Source organism: Lates calcarifer, linkage group LG17 (assembly GCF_001640805.2).
Source record: "Lates calcarifer isolate ASB-BC8 linkage group LG17, TLL_Latcal_v3, whole genome shotgun sequence".
In the NCBI taxonomy this organism is placed as follows: domain Eukaryota; kingdom Metazoa; phylum Chordata; class Actinopteri; family Centropomidae; genus Lates; species Lates calcarifer.
The window spans coordinates 7,439,123-7,461,481 of record NC_066849.1 but is presented as its reverse complement, the minus strand read 5'-3'; the positions used below and the strand labels follow the sequence as shown (position 1 = coordinate 7,461,481).

At 41.6% G+C, this 22,359-nt stretch overlaps 2 long non-coding RNA genes across 2 annotated transcripts; one reads left to right on the top strand and one right to left on the bottom strand.

Moving 5' to 3' along the window:
• Window positions 1–639: 639 nt before the first annotated feature.
• LOC127143495 (uncharacterized) lies at window positions 640–16,438 on the bottom strand. Its single transcript, XR_007814969.1, has 3 exons — window positions 16,169–16,438; window positions 9,782–9,882; window positions 640–967 (listed from the first exon to the last, which is right to left on the bottom strand). It is a non-coding gene; the product is annotated as an uncharacterized LOC127143495 (long non-coding RNA).
• LOC108879001 (uncharacterized) lies at window positions 8,466–11,462 on the top strand. The gene is made up of 3 exons (XR_001960274.2): window positions 8,466–8,526; window positions 9,683–10,604; window positions 10,756–11,462. It is a non-coding gene; the product is annotated as an uncharacterized LOC108879001 (long non-coding RNA).
• Window positions 16,439–22,359: the final 5,921 nt, after the last annotated feature.

The following is a 22,359-nucleotide window of genomic DNA, read 5'->3' as shown; positions in this document are numbered from 1 at the left end:
GGGGGATTTTCTGGGCAGGTCACATATCAGTAAACAGATGGGTCACCTGCTCTGTTTAGCTCAGAAATGGTTTTCCAGCTTATTTCTGTGCAATGTGTATGAGTGGATGTCATGTATGCATGCAGATGTGAATGCTGGATTTGTGACAGAAAGAAAAGGAGAGAGACACACATAAAATGAGAGAGGGAGAGAGAGACAGAGAGAGAGAGAGAGAGAGAGAGAGAGAGAGGTTACTTGTGTGTGACAGAGGCTAGCCTGTATCTGTAGCGTGTGACACAGTGCTCGCTCTGCAGCAGCCAGGCCACAGTTTAGGGACTTGTGCCAGGGGACAGAATAGCCTGTCTGTTTCCTGCCTCTTACTGAACTCTGATTGACAGCAGGGCTCCTTTGTGTGTGTGTGTGTGTGTGTCTGTGTCTGTGTGTATGTGTGAATCAAACTGACAGACTGACAGAAACACGCCTGCACACATCACATGAAGGAGGATTTAAAGAAGTTGCCATCTCCACAGAGAAAAGGCTTCTGTCAAGTTGTCACTTATTTAATAGTGTGTTTATCTGGTTTTTCTGTTCATAGTATCACGCTCACTTCACACTCACACACACAGGAACACAAATAAACATGAATGCAATTCACACACATGTTCAGAGACCAGTCAGCCTCCATCCAAATAAACAGTTTCTCCACAGAACATATTGCGGTTTATTTATTCAGAGTGTCAAATAGCACACATGAACACACACGTATGTACGTGCACAAACACACATCCTGGTCTCAGCTGTCATGTTTCTGGAGTGTCAGGTTGTGAAGAGCAGAAGTAGCTGCCTCACCCCTGACCTCTCTGCGGTCCCTCGAGGTCATGAGGACTGCAGACGCACAAAATGTTGATCTGAGATTTCAGCGTTCAGACAGAGGAAGGCAGAGATCAATGCAGGAAGGGTTAAAGTGTGTTTGTGTAGGTTGGAGCATCTGCAGAGAAGATAAAGAGCAGATAAAGATAAAAAAAAAAACAGATGTTTGCATACAGGAACAAAGTAAAGGGTAAAGGATGTGGCTGGAGAATAGTAGAAGTTACAAAGGGATTTTGGTTTGTTTACCACATCATTTGAACTGCAGGAGAGAGTCTGTGCAGCTTTTTAGAGTGGCTCAAATGATTTAGTCTTTTTTAGGGTCACTGAAAACAATCTGTTATTGATGAGGTGGTAGAGTCATAACTAGGGATGGTAGATCATCTGTCACACAAAACTGTTACAAGTGTCAGAGATTCAGCTCCACTGATACAGAACCACAGATTCAACTGAAATTATGCATGTAATTCAGAAATTGCCATGTCTGACCACTGTGCACAGTGCTGCCTGACAATATATATTGCATCAGGAGTATTTTTAAATGCACAGCAGTATCCTAAAATACACTGGTGGCACAGCAAACTTTGCTACTAATTTAAGAAAGTGACATGTGCAGAGAGAGGAGCAGTCAACGTAATGCAAGAAATGCTAACGTTAGCATATAATGCTAATTCTAAAGCATGCTGGACCCAACTCCTCCTGACCATAGGCAAAACTGCAAAACTGTGCTATTTTATTATACAAAGAGGCATGCAACCATACAGCTTTTCTGATTTAATATTTGAAATTAAAATTGATGTATTTTTGTCACGTTTGCAAACCTAACTGCAGCTGAATCAAATCAGATCAAAAGACATACTGCCCAACTCATAACCCAGGACCCCTGGGAATCACCCTCACATGATGTGAGTCAGATTATTAAAAAAAAATAAATAAAGACTTGGTGGTAGCAAATTTTGTGATGAATTAATCAAATCAAATACACCTTTAAGCATACAATATATACTTGTCACTTCATATTCATATATTTTTCCACCCATTATCCTAGGCACTGGGTGACAGGTAGGCTACACCCTAAACAGATTGCCAGTCCACTGCAGAGCTGACATATATAGACAAACAACCATTCACACTCACATTCACACCTGTGGGCAATTTAGCGTTATTCAGTTAACCTGAATGTCTTTGGACTGTGAGAGGAAGCCAGAGAGAACCCACACAGGCGCAGGAAGAACACGCAAACTCCACACAGAAAAGCCAGGGTTTGAACCTGGAACCTTCTTGCTAACCTCTGCACTACTGTGCCTCCCTGTCACTTAATATACTGACCAATAAATAAGCTGTTGTTTATGTATAGTAGTCTACTAACTGATTATCAGTAGGTTTCTGTGCAGCTTGCAGGGGAGGAGATCCAGATTAGACAGAAACATCAGGACAGATGTTTTGAAATTTGATGAATTTATGTCAGTTTTTGCAATATCAGAGCAGACATGCACACTTTGTTTATTTTCAGTCACTTCATACTGTACCTGTGTTGATGGATTACACTGCTAAATTCCTAAATTTACATAATGTGAGTAGATGGTTGTTTGAAAGACAAGTCAGGAAAATGATATAAGAATTGTGTTTGGATCAAATATATCACTGAAGAAATGAATTACCTTTAGTTGTTTAGGCAACAACCACACAACATTTACTGATATGGTTTTGTTTAACAGTTGTTTTTTTTTTTTTTTTACAATACAAGACATGGATGAAGTGGTGAAACAATATCAAAACAGAGTGTAAAGTGAACACGTTTGGCGGAGCTGTCGTCAAGGTGTGGAGGGAGGAGAGAGAAGATGAGAAGAAGAGATGAGAGATTAGAGAAGAGGTGGAGTGACGAGACATGAACTATAAACAGCAGGAATTGGACACATCATCGAGGCCAGCAGATAGTCCCCCCACCCCCCACCACCAACCCACCACACCAGCAGCCCAGCCCGCTCCCTGCAGTGAGCCCCCAGACATTCACAGAAGGACTAAACAGGAATCCCCCATAGCCCCACGGCAGACTGACTGACTCTGCATGGTCTACATCACACACACACATACACACACACACATACACCCTCAGTGACTGCAATGCATGCACACTTAGGCTTACAGACAGTACAAAAATAGTCCCAGTCTGGGGTATTACCATACACTCTATCTATCTGCCCAAAAACATCACCTCAGCCACTTATACCACTATGTCTTTACCATATGCAGTCAGTTGTGAAGAAAACTGAGCTCTCTTTGCTTCTGTTGCTGACATATTTGCCCTCACTTGTGTTTACTTCATCTTTTTCAACCTCCACTTTGCTTTTGTCTAATTTATCTCAGCTGTCACGTCTTCCTCCTTCTTTCTTTTTCCTTCCCCTCTGTTTTAATTTCTCTTTCACTCTCTCTCTCTCTCTCTCTCTCTCTCTCACTCTGTCTCTCTCACTCTCTCTCTCCTCTCACTCTGTCTCTCTCACCAACATTTACATTAATTCACAAAATCCATATGGTAATGCACAGTATGGTTCCTGAAAGCATTTCTTTCTAACTCAACACTCTGCCAGGCCTCCCACATTTCACAATGACACTGGGTGATGCACAGATGTCTGAGTGACAGAAAGTGCAGATGAAAGGAAAGGTCAGGAGTTCCTCAGCCTCGGGTTCCTGACATTGCATCACCTCCCACAGCAGAGCCGATGCGCTTTGGTTCCCCTCAGTGTTTAGTGAAGCACCTCACCAACAAGGAGGGGCTTTCTTCCACCCTTTCCCCTCAACATTTGCATGGCACTCACTATTAGGGTTTTCCCTCAAACACAGAATACCATATAAACTGACACACAGGAAATGTATGGTCATGATGTATATCACTATACGTTCTCTCAATGATGCAGGCACTGTCATGTTTGCAAATGTGAGCTCTATCTTAAAGCTGGACATTGGAGAACTGCATATGAGTTGTCTAAAGATGACAGTCCCGAGAGTCTTCATAGACACCAGATGGGGAATTTCCTAAGAGAACATTTTCTGGTTAGGAATCAAAACTTCAACAGAACAAAGTTTGCAAAAAGATGCCCAAACTCCCGAATTAGCTCCCCATACTAGCAAACAACTATGACCTGTGCTGTATCCAGGTGACTGCTCCTGAGTTTTTCTGAGAATGTGGCCAGTCTCAGTCTGTCATAATCACTGAAATCCCACCTTCATTGAGTCCAGCAGAGTTTAAACTAAACTCTTCCTGCTGCATCTAGACTTTGGCTGTCATTTTATAATTACCATAGGCCTCAGGTCTAAAGATCTTGTCTGATCTTAATATCTGCTGAATCTAATCTGAATATCTTTGTCAGTTTTGACTGCATGGTACATCATAATAAGTCATTTCATGCCTCTGAAACAAACTGTCCTCACCCAGAGGATGATTCAGTGGTTTTCAAGAGTTATGTCAGCAGCAGTGAAACTACTGTGTTGATGTTGAATGGTGCTCACAAAAAGACTTGGCGATATCAGAGGTGTTTAGCAGCTTAGAATTTTAAGGAAGTTCTGGGAATATACTGAGAAATACACTCACTTTTGGCAAATTGGTAAATGGCAACTTTGTTGTTTGTTGTTTCATGTAATTTTTGTACAAATTAAGCAAACAAAATATAATGTTTGAATTTATGAGCTTTAGAGGTGATGGTAAGCAGATTTTGTCATCTTTGGGCCAGCCAGCCTTTATGCTAGGCTAAGCTAACTCTCTCCCAGCTGTAGTTCCTTATTTATTGCATAGTTATGCGAGTGGTACCAATCTTCTTGTTTAACTCGTGATAAGAAAGCAAATAAGTATGTACAAGTGAGTATTTCTCTGTTCCAGATTAGAACAATTTAGATGAAATGAGTGGTGTTTCACAGTTATTGCCACTTCAGGCTGACGTTCAGTTCAGCACGAGGCTGTGGGTAGATTTGCTTTGTCATGATGGCTGCTCGGGACACACAATCCCCTCCTCAGAAAGCACCCTGCTGGTTTCTGTATCAGGTCAAGCTGTCAAGAATGCCATCTATTTCCAGTTGACCTGCCGTGACAGCTAGTTATATACCCGCGTTATGTGATTAGAGCTGCCAGAGTGGAGGAAGAGGAGGGCAAAGAAGATGAGTGTGGGGTTTCCTGGGAAGCTCCCAGCCAGACATCTGCTGCCATCACTCTATCACCCTCCCACCACTTCACCCCCACTCTGCCATCTCGCTGTCTATCTGCGATTTGCCCTCTTTCTGTCTCAGTGTCTCAGCGATGGCTCTTTGTAGCGAGCAGCAGCGCTCCACTGAATAATTCAGAGTGCTGGCAGGGACAGACAGTGGATTAAGTCCCTGTAAAGGAGGAGGAGGTGAAGGGATGAAGAGGAGGGACAAGGGAGATTTTAGCCCATTAGGCACGAGGAGCTGAGGGGGAATTCATCTACCAGGCAGTGGGGTGGGCAGCAGTGTTAAATCAGTAGGGTGTCAACTGTGGAAAGGAGGGGTCCTGTCAGAAGTGAAAGAGAAAGGGAGCAGAAAGAGAACGAGCAGGCACCATGTCACGTGACCATCGGGAGATCCCTGAGCAGAGCTGGTCACCTGACTGACTGGAAATGCACCCTGCTGCCTGAGAACCATTCCCAGAAGTTACGTCTGTGTGTGTAAAGCCATGCCTTCTGCCCTTGTCTTTAATACAGATTACAGCAGTGAGAATACAATGTGTGTGACATTAATATATGACTTTATGGGATAGGGGTGTCTCTGTTACATTAAAAAAAATCACCCTGTTATTTAAAACACATTTAGAAAACCACAGTAGAAGTCCTTGTGCAAGATGCCTGTCAGGTGTCTGTCTGTATTTAAGTGTTGGCAGTAGGGATAAAAAGAGGATTTCAGTGAAACAAAACTGTGTGTTTAACATCAGAAGTGCAATGAGAGTTCAGTTAGTGTGACTGATCACAGTCTAAACTAGGGTAATTCTCCCTCTTCTTCTTTTTGTGCTGCTGCTGCTGGACTTTTGGCCCAGCTGTCATACGCCCACTCAGTCACACACAAATGCACAATTTCACACACCAAAACAGCTAGCATCATTTACATATCAGTGTGCCTGTAGTTCAGAAAGTCAGGGGGATTTAATCAGTTGTGTTTCTTAGAAAAATGATTTCTAATTAATTTTAAACCTAGTAAAATGAGCTCTGAGTTGAGGTTTATTGTTTTCTCATGCTACACTGCTCTTGACTGGTATATGTTGTTCTGGAGACTGAGACCACTGTGGTGAGTGACTAACCATTCCAGTGGCCACATGTGGGTGTGGGATCAAGAGGGTTCGATCAGTCCAGTCTCAGTTGTGTAGTAGTGTTTTGTGGTCTAAGACCTTTTACTCTCCTGGTTTTTAAAACAAGTCTGGTTGTGTTTACTCTCACATTTTAATAAAAACCCCCCAAAAGTCCAAAGATGATGGATTCATAGTGAGATTAGGAAATCACTAGTGAACAAAACATGCAATGTTTATAAACCTATAATGTATTGCTACTGTATATACACTGTGATATCATTATGATATCAAGTTTTGCTATCTCAGTGTTTATATTTGCAAAACAATACCATAAAAATACAATAACCAAAAAAAAACAAAAAAAAGCAACACTATAAAAAGCAACTGACACATTGTACAACAGCCAATTAAAAACACAGCAGGTTTTAGATCAAAGTAAAATGGCTGTGAGTTGAAATTCTTTATCAAAATAAGAATCTGTTTGTTTGACATAAAAATAACTTCCGCCACAACTAACTCTGAGGTTGGTTGTGGCGGACCCCGCCACAATCTTATGATATATCAAATTTATCTTTATTTGTCATGATTTATGTTATGAGTTTTTATTATGAGTAAGACATTAGTAATAGGGGTTTCAAAGTTATACAGACATGAACTTCACCGCTGCTTCATGAAGGAAGTTAGATGCTCTGCCCTGAGTCTTGCTCATACCCAGTCGATGTAGTTCACGCTAAGGCTGGTCAAACAGCATTCAAAGGCCCTGTGCATTCTGGGAGTGTGACTAAATAAACACATTGCAACCATAACTGCACAGTTCGTTGATGGACTTTATGACCCTTCTCTGAGCCCAGAGCCTTCAAGCTTTGTAGAACGAGAGGAAAAATGCACTCGGCATGAAAAGACGTTAAATACTTTCCATGCGCGCAAGTTGGTTTGTGTTCCCTGGAGGATGTCCGCACGTTAGTTTATATGTCCCCAGTGGGAATCTGGTGTTTGCTTTAGTTCCGGGTGGGTTGTGCTCTGGGTTTGTGGGTCGGTGTTTTCAGGCCAATAGCTCCAGAAACAGGACTGGGCAAAACTCCTGTGTTTTTAAAAGGAAGCTCTGTCTAGCTGTTGTTGTTCTGTAAAAGAATGAGAATTATGAAAAATTATCCCCTGGTTCTAGGTAAGTGTAGGTGAGGTAAATATTCTTTGAAGTTTACTGAAATACACGTAATCAGTGTTGGTTTCAGAGCACCCACTCTTGTTTCAGAGCATCAATAATGAAGAGTAACGCCACAGATGCAGAACCTCTAAAAACACTAGCCTGCTATGAACAAATGTGGGCCAGTGTCGCTGCAATGAGTATAATGAAAAACAGAGCAGCTCTGTTGTCTCCATAATCAATCAGACAGACATCTGGCAGTGATTCATTTTATTAAACTGCAGTGTATTTCAGTTTTATACCTGCTTTCCTCTGTCTCTTCTCCATCTTCCTTCATATCTCTCCCTCTTCCTCTCCCTCTAACGTAATTGAAGTGCTTCTCCTCTCCTATGTAACCCAATGCTTGTCCCACAGCACTAAAGTGTCATTTGGGCCGCAGCATAAGTACTCTGTGTGCTCTGTGCTGCGCTCTAACTCTTACAGATCAGCAGAGGCCCAGATTAGACAAATGAATAATTCAGTTTATTGCTTTAAATGCAGTTTGTGGTAAAAGACTGTTATAAATCCTCCCAGACTTCTGACCCTGTTCATTTCAATGCTATGACCTGAGGATCGTGCTGTGATCAACATGATGGAGTGGTTTATAGTATGTGCCAATGCAAAGTATTAAGATGATTATTCCCTCTTCTTTTTCTTTCTAATCTCTGTCTGTCTCTCTGCCTTTTAAGGTTACGTTTTAGGAACCAGTGAGCTGACACTTATTTACTTCTTCCAGAACTCAAGGACAAGTGAGCTGCATAGCAAGATTTATGTGTGTGTGGGTGTGTGTCTAGATGTGTGTTTTATGTCCACGATATTGATAGTCTTATTTAAAAATCATAGAAAATAGCATTAGCTTTGGCAGCAAATCCCTCTGATCCCTCTATATGATAATGGATGTCAGCATATTAAAGTGACTTAGCAGAGGTTGTTAATAAACATCATTCATCAGTTATTGATCTTTTACTTAAAGCTCAACGCAGCTGATGTCTAGCAAGGATGATATTATAGTAATGGGTCGATGTTGCTCAAGTGGATGAGCATGTTAAAACTATAATGTTTTGTTTGTTTGTTTTTTTTACCCCTGTGTGTGTGTGTGTGTGTGTGTGTGTGTGTGTGTGTATCTGTCAATCTGCTTGTGCTGATGTAGCTGTTGGGGGTGAGATTAACCTGGTGATCTCATGCCGTGGGTGATGCAGTATTACGGCAGGTGAGTCATCAGGCGATGCTGTGGGCCTCTTACTGGAACAAAGACACGCTCAGATCATCTCCTGTGCAGCTTTTATCTGCCGCTGTACTTACTGCTGTATCATCTCCCCGTCCTCCCTCCTCCTGCCTCCACCTCATCGCACATCCTCATCCCATCTTCCTCTTCACCTCGTGTCTTTCTCAACACTTTACTGTCCTTGATCCTCATCTCTTTTCAGTCCACTTCTTGTGGAGATTGCTACTTTTTTCTCCTCCTCTTTGTCTCTATCCTCATCACAGTCCCTTTCTTTTTAACCTCTCTAGACAGTGGTTCTTTTGTTTGATCCTTGACTTCTCATCATATGATAGAAAGTATAAAAGTGTCTTATGAATCCAATAAAACAAATTCTAAAGAATGACACTTGTGTGCTTATTAACATGCACACAAGATGACCTTTGATTAAGACAAAAACATGCTGTCACATGTATCATAAGAGTTTCAGTTTGTACTGATAAGAAGCTAATTTTAAACACATTAAAGGAATAGCACAACATTTTGAGAATTACAGTCATTTTCTGTGTTGCTGTGACTTGATAAGGGGATTAATACTACTCTTATGTTTGTACCTTAATTATGAATCAGGAGCAAGCAGCTGGCTAGCTTAGCTTAACATAAAGACTGGAAACGGGGGGAAAAAACTGCGATTCACCATTTTACAGGAAATTTCATGTTCTGCACCTCTGTATTTTCCAAAATGTCAAACCATTCATTTAACACCAAATACAAAATGATACATAAGTAAATGAAACTTCTCTGTCATCACTTCTCTCCTTTCTTTGTCCTCTGCCTCTTTCCTCCAGCTTCTCTATGTCACTCTGCCTTCTATTTGCATTTCAACTGTTGCTTGTATTTTATTCCCTCCATCACATAGCAGTAAACACGAGAGCCACAGAGACCGCTGGTTTGTTTTTTTTTAATTAGGTAAATGGGCTTGAGCCTGCTAGACCAGACAGAGAAATCACTCTCTGGACTCAGGCGCTGTCATAACGATTTCTTAAATTAATGAGGCTCAACTAAATGTTATTAAAATTTTGCCATGCAGCAGATTATGCGTACTTTTACCCACTGCTGTTTTTGTTTTTGGGGTTTCTTATGTCTGCTCTCGGCCTTCCACAAGGTGAACGCTCCACAGTTTCCAGAGAGCAGAGTCGCCAGATGCTCATGCCAAAGGCAGGAATTCACCAACACAGCGGGAAACCTCAAACCTCAGCCTTACCTGGTCCTGACAGGCTGCAATCTGACTCTCCCACACCCACACAAGGTGAGGCCTGGCCGTGGGCGGAGAGGTTGCACTGGCCATCTTTCCAGGGAGGATCCCTTCAGACAAAACAACAAACATGCACTCAGACAGAGAAGTATTATCTGTTGTTATTATTGGAGATAATTGTGTCAGATAATTACATCTATTAGCTATGTTGTGTCTTTTCTGCCGCTCCAATGTCAATATTGTTTCAAGCTCTGTCCTGAGACCACTGTGGCCCCATGGGAAAATACTATGGATCAGGTAAAGAGGGGCTGTGAAGGTACCATGATGTAAGTGACGTGTATGGATGTTATTTGTCTCTGTAATAAAGCTCTAACAATAATAATAATAGTGATGGCAGGAAAATACAGCAATTTTATTTGTGTAGCAGTTTCAAGGTATATTCAAGGATTAAAGGTATTTTCAAAGATCACTGAGATAAAAAAGTAAGTATCATTAAGTCATCATATACTTGAATTATAAACCAGTCTATGGATTTTACTATAATCTCTTGTTTAATGGAAAATCAAATCTGTTTTTTCTTATTACCAAAGACAGTCTGTCTCCCAGCATTCCCTGTTTCCTTGTCGTATATGAGCGTTTCTGACTTTTGAGGGACTGTTTTGCTCACAGAAGGCTTTTGTGTGCTGCAGGTGTTGAGGTATATGAGGCTGCGCTAAGGAGAGTTTTACTCCTATGGGCCCCCTGAGGCCCTGAGGCCTGGTCCAAGAGAAAGACCAGAAGCTGTTTCAACTTCCTCTGCTGTTGATTTGTATGGAACACAACTTCAAACACTGTACGTCAGAGCACGCAGCCAACCACAGCTACACACACGCACACAACACGTACATATGACATGTTTTTTCTTTTACTTTCAAGTTCACCTGCAAAACCTTTTCTGCTGGACTTTCTAAAATAAGATATGAATATGCATTATTTTTTTACAGGTTCTGGAGAGAGTGCCATTGTCCCTTGTTATGTTAACAGTGTCTCATCTCCTTGTGGTGGAAAATGTATCAGGATTCTTTACTACTTGTAGTACAAGCACAGTATTCAAATAGTTTATTACAAGTAATAAATATAAAACTGTAAAGGTATATACACAGATGTATCATAAAAGTAAAAAAAAAAAAAAGGAAAGTGAAAGTTTTATTATTCTAATGTATCATTATTGTTATTATTTAATGTTCTCACGGTGGAGCTATAACTGTAATTATTTTTTATATTACTGGACATGGACATCTCAACCTATAAATGTGTACCATATTTAATAAAACGACTGTGTTTTCCATGTAAAGTTTAATCTGTATGTATGCCATTATCTATAGGTGTCAGTGGAGTGTAGTGGAGTCTTGTCTATATCTGAATTTATTTTATTTTAAAGATACAGCAACTCCAGAGTGCAGTTCTTACAGGACAAGATCCCAACAGAATAATATGTACTATATATAATTTAGTACAAATTTAAGTCCAGTTTAGAGCAATGATATACAATACAGTGTGTAATATTAGACTATAGCAGTAAATGGCGTCCAGTCAACAGGTAGAGCAGCAGAGCAGAGAGCTCCCAGACTGGATTGTGTTAGCGTCTCTAAAGCCCCTGGAGCCACAACACTGACCTTTCCTGTTATGGAAATGTACTGCTGGCTGTTCTAGGCCCACAGCCACACGCTGCTTGTTTGAATGGCCACACAGGCCCCCTTCTGCTGCTTGCCTCTTTCCTGAAGACTGCTTTTACTGTTTGTGCTGTTATGTGAATGCACGTTTGTGGAGCATTGTTCAACAGAATGGGCACAATGTGTTCCCTTTTAATGTTATTCTCTGTCTTTATTTTGGCAACCTTCGGCTCTACTGTGTGGTACAATTGCGCGGAAATTTACTCTGAACTCCTCATAATACTTGATAAATAATGTCTGCCTCTATCTGTGTGTGTGTGTTGGATGTGAAACCAGTTGATTTGTGATCCCAGACCAAAGAATACAAGAGTGTGGAGCATTCGTCACCTTGCAGTTAATTTCAAGCCCCTTGCCGTCACATAGAGCCTTCCTCTCTCCTGCCCGTCACTGTGATTAGGGGCTAAACTGGGGCAAATGAAGTGACATGTTTTGCTTTGCAATGAAAACAAAGCTGTGTTAATACTTGCATATGGAACTGCATGAGTGTCGGAGCAGGGGCTCACGCTGCACACTGGGTCAGCTGTGATGCAGCGCTGAGCTCTGTCCGCCATCATCTGGACTTTCCATGTGTGATGTGATTAGAAAGCAATTTGCTCCTTGACAATCTGACCCAAGAAAAACACCTGCTTTATTAAAACAAAACAAATTACTCCATTTAGCCAGAAAGACACAGAACTGAACGGTTTAGCAGCCTGAATACATCACATGGATGGATTATTATAAACAAATAGAGGCTTTGGGAGTAAATCAGAGCACGACAAATGTGATCTTTATCGTGACGTATGGCGGCACTCCACCAAAATCTCCCGTATTTTTGTTTGACCCAGAATCCAGGCTGAAAGGCTTAACTGAACAGAGCTGAACATGAAGTTAGATTATCAAAAGTATTGTGACTACAGAGCAAGTTATCCACTTCAGATATATTTAGTGTGTCTCAGAACTTTAGTAGAGCATTTACATGCTGAGCTAAACTACGTGACCTCTCCTTATTTAGGGATTTAGGGATGTTTTATCTCATTCAGTAATGTTTAGCTCAGAACTCAAATATCCCAGGCTTATGTTCGAAGTGCACCAAGTTTCTCCAAAGCCTCTCCTGTAGTAGAGCTTTCTGGATAGTATAATATTGTGGCTGTATATTTCACATTAGAAATGAAAAAAGGGAAGGGAATTATACTGTGTTGGGTTACATAAAAAACAAGCTACCTTGTAAAAATAAATATTTCTGGATTGATGTGGCTGTAGTGTTAGAGAATTTGGAAGATGTACAGCAGTTTTTCCAGCATCTTCTGTATAAATGGGAGATTTTAAAGACAACAATTTTGGCGAGAGAGGTTTGACCACAAGAAAAGAACCCCCCCCCCAAAGCTGGGGGGATTATACAGTGTGACGTAAACAAAGATCAGTCTTTTGATGCTGGTTAAAAATAGATTTAACAAACATTTTGCCAGCAGGAATTTGTATTAAATTTGACTTGAAATATCCTAGAAATGCCACGCAGCTTAGCTCTGCTTAGGCTTGTGACGTGTCCCATTAGTGAGGGCGTTTGTCCTCCTGCAAACCTTCAGAGAACAGTAATCGCCTTGCCAGTGCTGGTGGGACTTTAGTGTAGCATAGCACGTCTTAGCATTAGACTAGTCAGCTTGGATTGTTTATGATTTGTCAGAGAAACTGAGCTCGGCATCATAATCACTAAGCTGCTGGGATGCCCTTTCAGTTTTGGCATTTTGCATTGTGTTGGATGCTGCTGATGTACAATGAGGCCTTTTTATACGATTGTTGCATCAGTAAAGCTCCTCTGAATGTGTGTTCTACCCAGAAATCTCTTTGCAGTTTCCCTTTTGGGCTTAAGCAGAAATCAGTGCTATTTTTTGGGGTTGTAACTTCCAGACCACATCTTTTCCCAGGTCTTTACAGATGAGTCCTAATATGACCAGAGGTCTTTCAGGCATGACTGCGGCCTGCTGTAGAAACCAAAGAACCAACAGTGTTATCTCCCCTTTCCACACTGTTTCTCTCTGGGTTCTCCCCTTCTATCTATCTTTATCTCGTCTTAAAGCTGGTAAGTTCAGCAAAAAGAAGGAACAACAGCGCCGTCAAGTATGTGTACAGTATTTTCTGGTCTCTTAGTCTTTGAGATGAGCAGTTTTTCACTTCCATATGCAAAAGCAGAGACATTCTTCTCTTTTTGTTTATGCTTCAGTGGACATTTGCTTTCTGTCTGGCTCCTTTCAGTGTTTCTCCTTCCTACACTTCCTCAAAGCTGCTGTTAACTTTGTTCAGCATCAGACATCCCCTCTGTCCCTGTGTGTCTCTGTCTGAATGCTTTCTATATTTTCTTTTTCTCTTTGCAGGCTGTATACACAGCATAGGATGCAACAGGAGAGCAACAAAAGCAGGCAGCTTTGATCCATGGACACAACCACCAAAAATCACAGCTAATATTGTTCCAGTACTTGCATTTTGTTGGTTTAACTGGATGTGTATGTTTTCATTATTGTTATTATTATTTCAGTATTTTTTCTGCACTCTAGCAGTATTGTTTACTTCCTTTTTTCTGTCTTGAGCCCATGAAAGCCTGATTCCTCTTTGCTGTTACAGACTGGACATTTCAGACTACTACTGTCTTCAACCTTTTTTTTTTTTTTTTTTTTTTTTTTTTGATTTGCTTCAGCCTAATGTTAAAAATGATGAGACAAAACATCTTACAAGAAAAATTAAGAATATGGGATTAATGGGCACAGTGATCTGATCCACTGTTATAAAGAATGATGCTTTCTCTTGCTGAAACTGTAACCAAATAAGTACAAAATGTAACTTCGGCCTCCCCACTTTAAAATTGCAGTCAACCAAATATAGTGCACATCTGCTGCCAAGAGTCACATCTTAATGTCTGTTAAGAATATCAGCGTTTGACACAATTTGTTTATGAGTTGAATTTAGCAACGGCTCAGGATTATTGAAAAACGACCCGTGGCATTCTGTGGAGACAAACTGGCCAAGTGAACTGGCTATACAAGTGATAATACAGTCAGAACAGTCAGATTGGTTTTGCAGTATTTATTACCTCCACTGTGATAACTCTGGTCCAACCGTAAGCAGGGATTTGTCTTTCGAAGAGTTGGCCTACTTATGCCAAGAACACAAAAGTCTAAATCTGTTCTTTCATCGCCTCTCTGTGCGCTTCTCACCATCACAGACAGACAGACAGACAAGATTCCAGCACTGGTGCCAGCCGCAATAATGTGTGTGTCTGTGTATATGTGCGTTTAACGGCTGTGAGCATGTGCACGTGAGTGAGAGTCTGTGTCAGCATGTGTGCACTTTTGGACAAGGGAAGGAGAGTGTTAGCGAGTTCGAAGGAGTCGAGCAGTTCTGCGAAAAGAGAGATGAAGCAGATGCTATTTCTCAGTTAGGGCAACGTTAACTCTGGGCTGTGCCAAGAGGCAGCAGCCGTTGGCATGGGACTACCAAGTGTGTGTGTGTGTGAGAGAGAGAGTGTGAGCGTAATTGCAAAAAGGAGGGGTGTCTCAGTATTGCATTAGCTGTGCCCTTATAAAGATGGGAGCAGGATATACTGTTCTCATACTGAAATGCCATATTAAACAAACACCAAGCAGTGGGTGGTAAGACAGTGTGTGTGTCTATGTGTGTGCGTGAGATGGTGTCTCTCTCTGTGTGAGGCCTTTACAGGCTTTAGGAGCTGGAACACCGCAGTCCTCTTGATGTAAAAATAGACTGTATATACTTAGAGTCTCTATACGCTCAGCAAAGAGAGTCGAGAGATTCTAGCCCAATTACTGTACCTTCTGTGTGCACTGAGGAGGACAGTCTTATTTCTACAAATGTGGAGGAATACGACCAGCTGTTGAAGAATAATGAAGACGTCAGTGTCACCCTGTTGTTTTTGGTATCAGTTTTACAGCTTAGATACTGAGGTTGTAATACTTGAGATTCAGCACTGCTTGATTTGGCAACACCTGCGGTTACTGGTGGTAAGAGCAGGTGCTGTTTCATACAGGTAACCTAATACAGCTCTCATACAACTTCAGGAGCATGAACAGAAGTAAATGGTCAGGCTGATATCAGTGAGATAAAATTACAAACACACGCCTTGTTGCCTTTGAATCCCTCCTGTGTGTGAAGGTAATTTGGATCTTGTACTCCAGTGAAGGACTGAAAATAAAAATGTATATATAGAGAGGTAATTACAGGATGTAACAATGCTGAATCGCAATTGCTGAAAAAAAATGATGCTGACTCTAAATAGGATAAAAATGACTTCACTGTATCATGATTTCATAAAAATCTTAAAGATTAGAACTTTACAGTTTGTGTTACATGGTGCCAAGAGACAGAAATATTACAAGGGCTGACTATTTTCAGGGGACTTGTGGGTTTGTTTTCTTGGAATAATAAATCATTAGGTCAGATTTAAAAAAATCAATGATACAATCAGAGTTTAAAAACACACTAATTTGTCAGCATGGCTAGAGGACACTGTTTGCAATAAACTGTGGTGAAAAATGGCTTCTTTCAGCAGGAAACAAACAACTTGTAGGTGCATGGAGACAAAATTCAGGAAAAAAAACGTGATCTGCTACTTTTAAAACACGTTAAACTGCAATGAAATGTCAGGGCAGTTTGATATGTATCAGTCTCTGCAGCAGCTTAAGATCAACCTGACCTTTACAGGAGGAAAGCCGGTGTGCGGCTCCTTTTCCTTTTTCCTCTTCCTTCTTCTTTCCCTTCACTCCCTCCTCTTCTCTCTCTTAAGGTCACAGTTCAGCATGTGTGTGGCTCACTCCATCAGCTCCAGGCAGCTGGCCCAAGTTGACCCCAGTGGTATGGTCCACTCACACCAGCACCAATACACACACACACACACACACACACATCCATAAACACACTCAGACACACTTACACAAAGATGCACACTCAGCAGCAACAGTTTTAGGCAAACTAGAATACACACATACAGAAGTGTGTATGAGACACACACACACTAAATGTTTGTTATGTCTGCCTGACTGCTATTGTGCGAATCAGACCCCATGCAGAGCGTCTGATACACTTCCACTGTGTGTGTGTGTGTGTGTGTGTGTGTGTGTGAACCTTGTGGCCGAATGGTTCAGTGCTTTTTTTTTTTTTTTTTGTAGACAAAGAGCACACGGATACTAAATTATTGGGTGGAAAAGACTTCTTAAAAGAAGCAGGAGACATATGATTGAAGATCAACAGTACAGGATTACAAACCCTGTTAGAATCAGACTCTCATTTCTAGTCCATAATACCAACTCTCATGTCCAGCCTGTTTTTAAAACCTAGTGCTGGTTTTGTTGCATGATTACAGCATTACTGATCACTATCATAAGCACTTTGGCAGCAGCTGAAACTGGCAGAGACGACTGATTTTTGAAAGCTTTCCACATCTCAACCCCCTGGACTGACTTGGCAGTGAAGAAGCAGAGTTTGTGAGTCCTCGAGCTCTTTGGCATCGCAGGTCAACTCTAATCACCTGGTAGAAAATCACATAAATCTGACTTTCTGTGGATACAATAGTACACTCCATATACCGACCCACCAACACACATAAAACGCAGCCTGTCTTGTCATGTGCTCAACATACACCAGTGTAGAGAAGGGATCAATGAGGGAAAAATGGGAAGGGAAGCAGAAGGCTTCTATACCTTCAAAGGTTTTATGGTTCAAACGAATAGTTGGACATTTTGAGATTTCTGAGCGTTAGATGAAAAGATTGAAACCACTCTAAATAAATCTGTAAAGCTACAGCCTGCTGCAGGTTAGCTTAGCATAGCGTAAGCTAGCCTTGCTCTGTCCAGAGGTAACAAAATCTACCTACCAGTGCCCATAAAGCTCAATAATTAACTATATATATCTTGTTTGTTTGATTAATCTGTACACGCTGTGGTTTTACTGGAGGATTATGCCAGACTATTTCTCAGTCTGCCAATTTGTAAATTATGGAGCTTCAGAAGTCTTGGTAGGAAGATTTTGTTTCCTTTGGACAAAGCCAGGCTAGCTGTTTCCCCCTGTTTCCAGTCTTTATGCTAAGCTAAGCTTAATTTAGCAGTTACTGGATCCAGCTTCGAAATTGAGCATACAAACAAGAGCGGTATTGATCTTCTCATCTAACTATTGGCAAGCAAGCAAATAAATACACTTCCCAGAATTTATACAAATATTTCTCATTTCCTTTGTTGATATAAGCGGTTGTTGTCTCTCGTGTGCCAAAGTCTACACTGCAGCTGAAGACAAGTAAAGACAAGGTGAAGCTTGGAGGCAAATAAAAAAGAAAAATAATTTTAAGTTGCATAATTTAGTCAAGTTGCTGCTTTTAATGAGGCTGCAGCTAAATCTATGTGGGAGTGTTGAGTGAGATCTTTATTTGAGGCCATAAACAATACATTCAAAGAACAGAAAGAGCACACAAACATGACTATAGCTCTAAATCTGAACTGACAGAATGGTAGAAATTCACTCTGTAGTTTCTCACCAGTGGGTGAGCTGACAGTTGTTTTCTGTGGCTGGAGCCAGCCAAGCATCTTCACTTTGGTTCTTAACATTGTGGTTTGTACGCATGTGTGTGTGTGTGTTTGTATATGTGTGTGAGAGTGTGTATAGGGCTCTTTGCAGATGTAGGGCTGGCCGTGTGCCAGCAGCAGGGATCTCTGGGAGCAGACCCAGGCATGATGTCATTACCAGCCAGACCAAGGAGCCGCAGTAATCTGTGACATTGTGTCTTCGAAAGAGAGAGCCAAGCACAGAGCTTGTGTGTGTGTTTGTGTGTTAACATTATTTTTGAACAGTTGTGTGTGTGTGTGTGTGTGTGTGTGTGTGTGTGTGTGTGTGTAGTGTAAGACATGGTTATTGTCAGTTGTCTGTGCCTGGTGTGTGTCAGTCACACTACTCCCTCATTCACTCTGGTCATCAAAAGATGACCCCTGGAGATTCTTTTTTCCCCCCAGAAGTGTGTGTGAGTGTTTATATGTCTCTCTCCTTCATGGAGTGAAATATGAGGCTGTTTTCTCTTTTCTATTTCAGGTTTATGACTTTTAGAAGGAGAGACAGACGTCTGACAGGATGACATTTCTCGGTGGCCGCTTGAGTTTACAGCTGATGTGATTTGGATGTTTGGGCAGTGACAGCCTGACGGTCTAATCCAATCGGTCTTTTTATAGAATGGAAACGACGAAATTCACCATGATGATTTTCCCATTTCTCATTCACTTGAGACTGTAGTTTCTCTGAGATGTATGGGCCGTGTCTGATGCTTTCCATGTTTTATTTGTTTATGTTTGGCTAGTGAGGGGAGGGGTGAAGCAGGGGAGCCAGAGAGAGGAATCATTGAAGTGCTAGCCAGTATTTATGTTTGTGTCTGGGTTTCCCTCCCTCTCTCTCTCTCTTTCCCCTCATACCCACAACAGCAAGCAGCTTCATTTCTTTCCCGCCTTCTCCCTACCTGTCTCACCCCCTCCCACTCCCACTCTCAAATACAATTCAAGTCAGCCCCAAATGAACCTGTCCTCCCTTCACTTTTCCTCCACCCTGCCGTCTCTCTATGCACCTGCCAACCTTTACTCTCCCGCCTGTGTTTGTGCTCCAGTCTGGCTCTCGGCGTGGTCCGTCTGGACGCTGAGGAGGAGGAAAACCTGTCAGGTGGAGTGCAGCTGGGAGGAGCTCAGAGGAAAAGAAGAAAAGAACGCCTGTGGCACAGGGCTTCAGGATTTTCCATCGGAACGGCTGAAACCCAGACGTCTGTGCAAGCTTTATCAGGAAGGAGACGGGTCCAAACGTACAAACTGTGCAACAACACACGTACAGAATACTAACCGGAGGAGGTATGTGTAAATTGTGGAAATTTTAACAGCCTGGTTGACTCACGTTAATTCATGTGATCGTGACTAAATTGAATCAGCACTTCAGGTTTCGCATGTCAGCAGGGAGCTCTGTTTTCAGAAGGCAGGTTTCAGATAACTACCCTTTCTCCTGTCTACGTCTCTTTCTGCCCAAACACATTAGCACTCACAGTGCTGCTCCAATAAAGCCTCTCACCTCTGGAATATGAGGTTCACCCCACACTGCTCTTAACTCGTTTCACCTCATTTTAGAGGTTCAGAGGTACCCCCAGGTCAAAACACTGAGACATACAACACCACTAACCCGCCCCTCACCACTCACACTGGGAGACATGTAAAACCTCCACCACCCTGCTCTGCAGGACTGAACAAAAAATTACATTTGTTGGAAACTATAATTCAGTAAACATATGGTAGGACTCAATATATGCCAGACATTATGTTTTGTAATATGTGCAATATCAAGATTATTCAAATATTTAAATTCAAAGCTTTTTCCGGATGTATGAGATTTCATTCTGAGTTGCCACAAGCAATCGTTGCAACATGTCATTTCAAAAATCAGGTTACTTTCTGCTGTGCAACAGAAACATATGTCGTGTTTAAGGGCCCACGCATTCAGTAAGGGAAGAGCTTTGTTTTCCCAGAAGACAAACAAACTGTCAAAATGGCTGGTCATTTACCACAATGCCACCATGATTGTTGTTTGACTTTTACTGTAAGTAAAAGGGGTAAATGTATCGTCTCAGACTCCTCCTCCAGAAACTGTCCACCCCTCCCTCAGTGTGTTTTTTGTTTACATAGTGTTTGTTTTTATCTCTGAAATTGATCATATAGAGAATGCTGATGTATAAAAAGTTTAGTTGGACTCATAATTTCCCTGTTGTGTATGTAAATATCAGACATCTATTCACCCACTGATACAAACAGTCATTATATTAAAGATTCTATGGGTGGTTATGGTTACTAGTTTACCTGCAATTACAGGAATTGTTTTTACCCACAAGAATGATTTAAAAAAAAAAATTCCACCAAGTCTCAGGCTCTCTCTCACCTGGGATTTTTTCTGTAGTTCACTGTTGAGAAAGTGTAAACCCGTGGAGAAACCTTTGGCCTTTGGGTTTACACTTTCTGTCCACCTCTGCACCAGCTGCAGGGCTCTGAATCTCTGCTGTGCAGCTACATCTGCTCAGACTCACCTTGTGCAGCCAACTGTATCCCCTCTAACTCACCACACCTCTTCTGATCAGGCTGAGAGGGATTCCCAGCTAGTTCATGGTTAGTTTACACCCCACCGTCTGCATCGCTGTCACTTCCCACCCCCCACCCTGCGGTTTCACCTACACTGTGGTGAGCCTGTCACTGCTCATGAGTCAGTTAAGGGCTATAGCAGAGACATGCTGTGGTTAGCTGATCTTTACAGTCTCCCTGATGAGAATCCATAAGAAGGAGACCCCCATGATGTCTCACTCGTAACCACAAGGACACACTAACAAATTCAAAAATGTGAGTCTAATCTCTCAATTATGCAGAAGTGAAACTAAGTGAAATGGCAACATGGTTTGTTTCCAAAACTATGTCTGTAGTCATTATGCACAATTTTTAAATATGGTGATATTATCACTGGCAACATGTTTGTAATTATACTAACAAAAAACAAACTGATGACTCATTATATATTATAAAAAGTGAGAGTTAGGCAACGTCAGATTATTAGTGATCATACAGGTTGTAAACAAATAGCAGTTTAGCCAAATGACCTGAACCAATTTATCTGCGATTATAAGTAAGTGAAAATGGTAGGTGATAAGAGAATGGCAGGTCAAAGCTGAACATAGAAGTTGTTCTGTCAACTGTGATACATTTGTAACAGCTTGGGTAATAATTTAACCAATAAGTTGAGACTGACGGGTTTAGTTTTGCTGGTATTTGGTCTATAAACCAAAGTGATAGATATATTAAAATTTAGATTTGATGATGGTGCAAGAAAGAGCTGTAAGGGTATGCTAAAGCTGTTTCAGTTTAACCTGGGCAATGCATCCAGTTGCTGAGATGTTTCAGTCTGAACACAAGTGGCAGATCCACCAACCAGTCACCCAAGAGTTCATTGCTAAAGACATGCAGCAAGCATGGCTAAAAATTGACTTTGCATCTTTTTAGCAAAGTCACTGCATTCTCGGATCTCAGCAGTTAAAGTTGTAATGAGCTGCAATTATCACTTAAAGGATCTGTAACTTGGTGTGAATATTCCTCCTTTCACAGCAAACAGAAACATTGAATATAAAGCCAAATTTTATACTTGCGTCATTATTCTTCGACAGCACTCTGCATATGATAAAATTTATTGAAACCCCTTTAACCTTTAATATGACCACAGATTTTATTTAAATGTCAGTATGTGGAGCATTAACATCTTTCTCAAAGATCTGAACGGCGTGGGAGAGGGGATCCCGTTGTTGAGACACAACCCTGCTGAGCGTCATAGATGCACAGCAGAGCGCGAACGTGGACCCCACGCAGTGTGTGGGCGGACTGCTGCTCGTCACCTTCTCAGCTGTGGGGGGGATTCTGAAACTGCAGGGGGAAAAGGAAAACCCTAATTTCAAAGTGTGTGTGCAGTGTGTGAGCGAGTACTGGCAGTTGACAACAGAGTTGAGGTTGCTGGTGCACAGCTCACTGGTGCGGATTGGAGGATGGTGGTCTTTATCACGCCCACACATCCTCTTTTTCAGGCTGCTTCACTTCCTTAACGTTAACACGCTAATCTTAATGTCTCTCACTTTCTCTCACACACAATGAGATTGCCTTTCAGAGATGCATTAAGTCTGTCCATACAGCAAATATGATCTTTCACCACTGATCATGTAGAGGGCCAGTTACTGGTGCAACTGGTGCACTGGTCCTGAAAACAAGCCAGCTGTCCTGATCCACCTTCGCTGCTGACCCCAGCTCTCCCTGCAAAATATTCCACTTAATTAAAACACAAAGGGCGATTTCA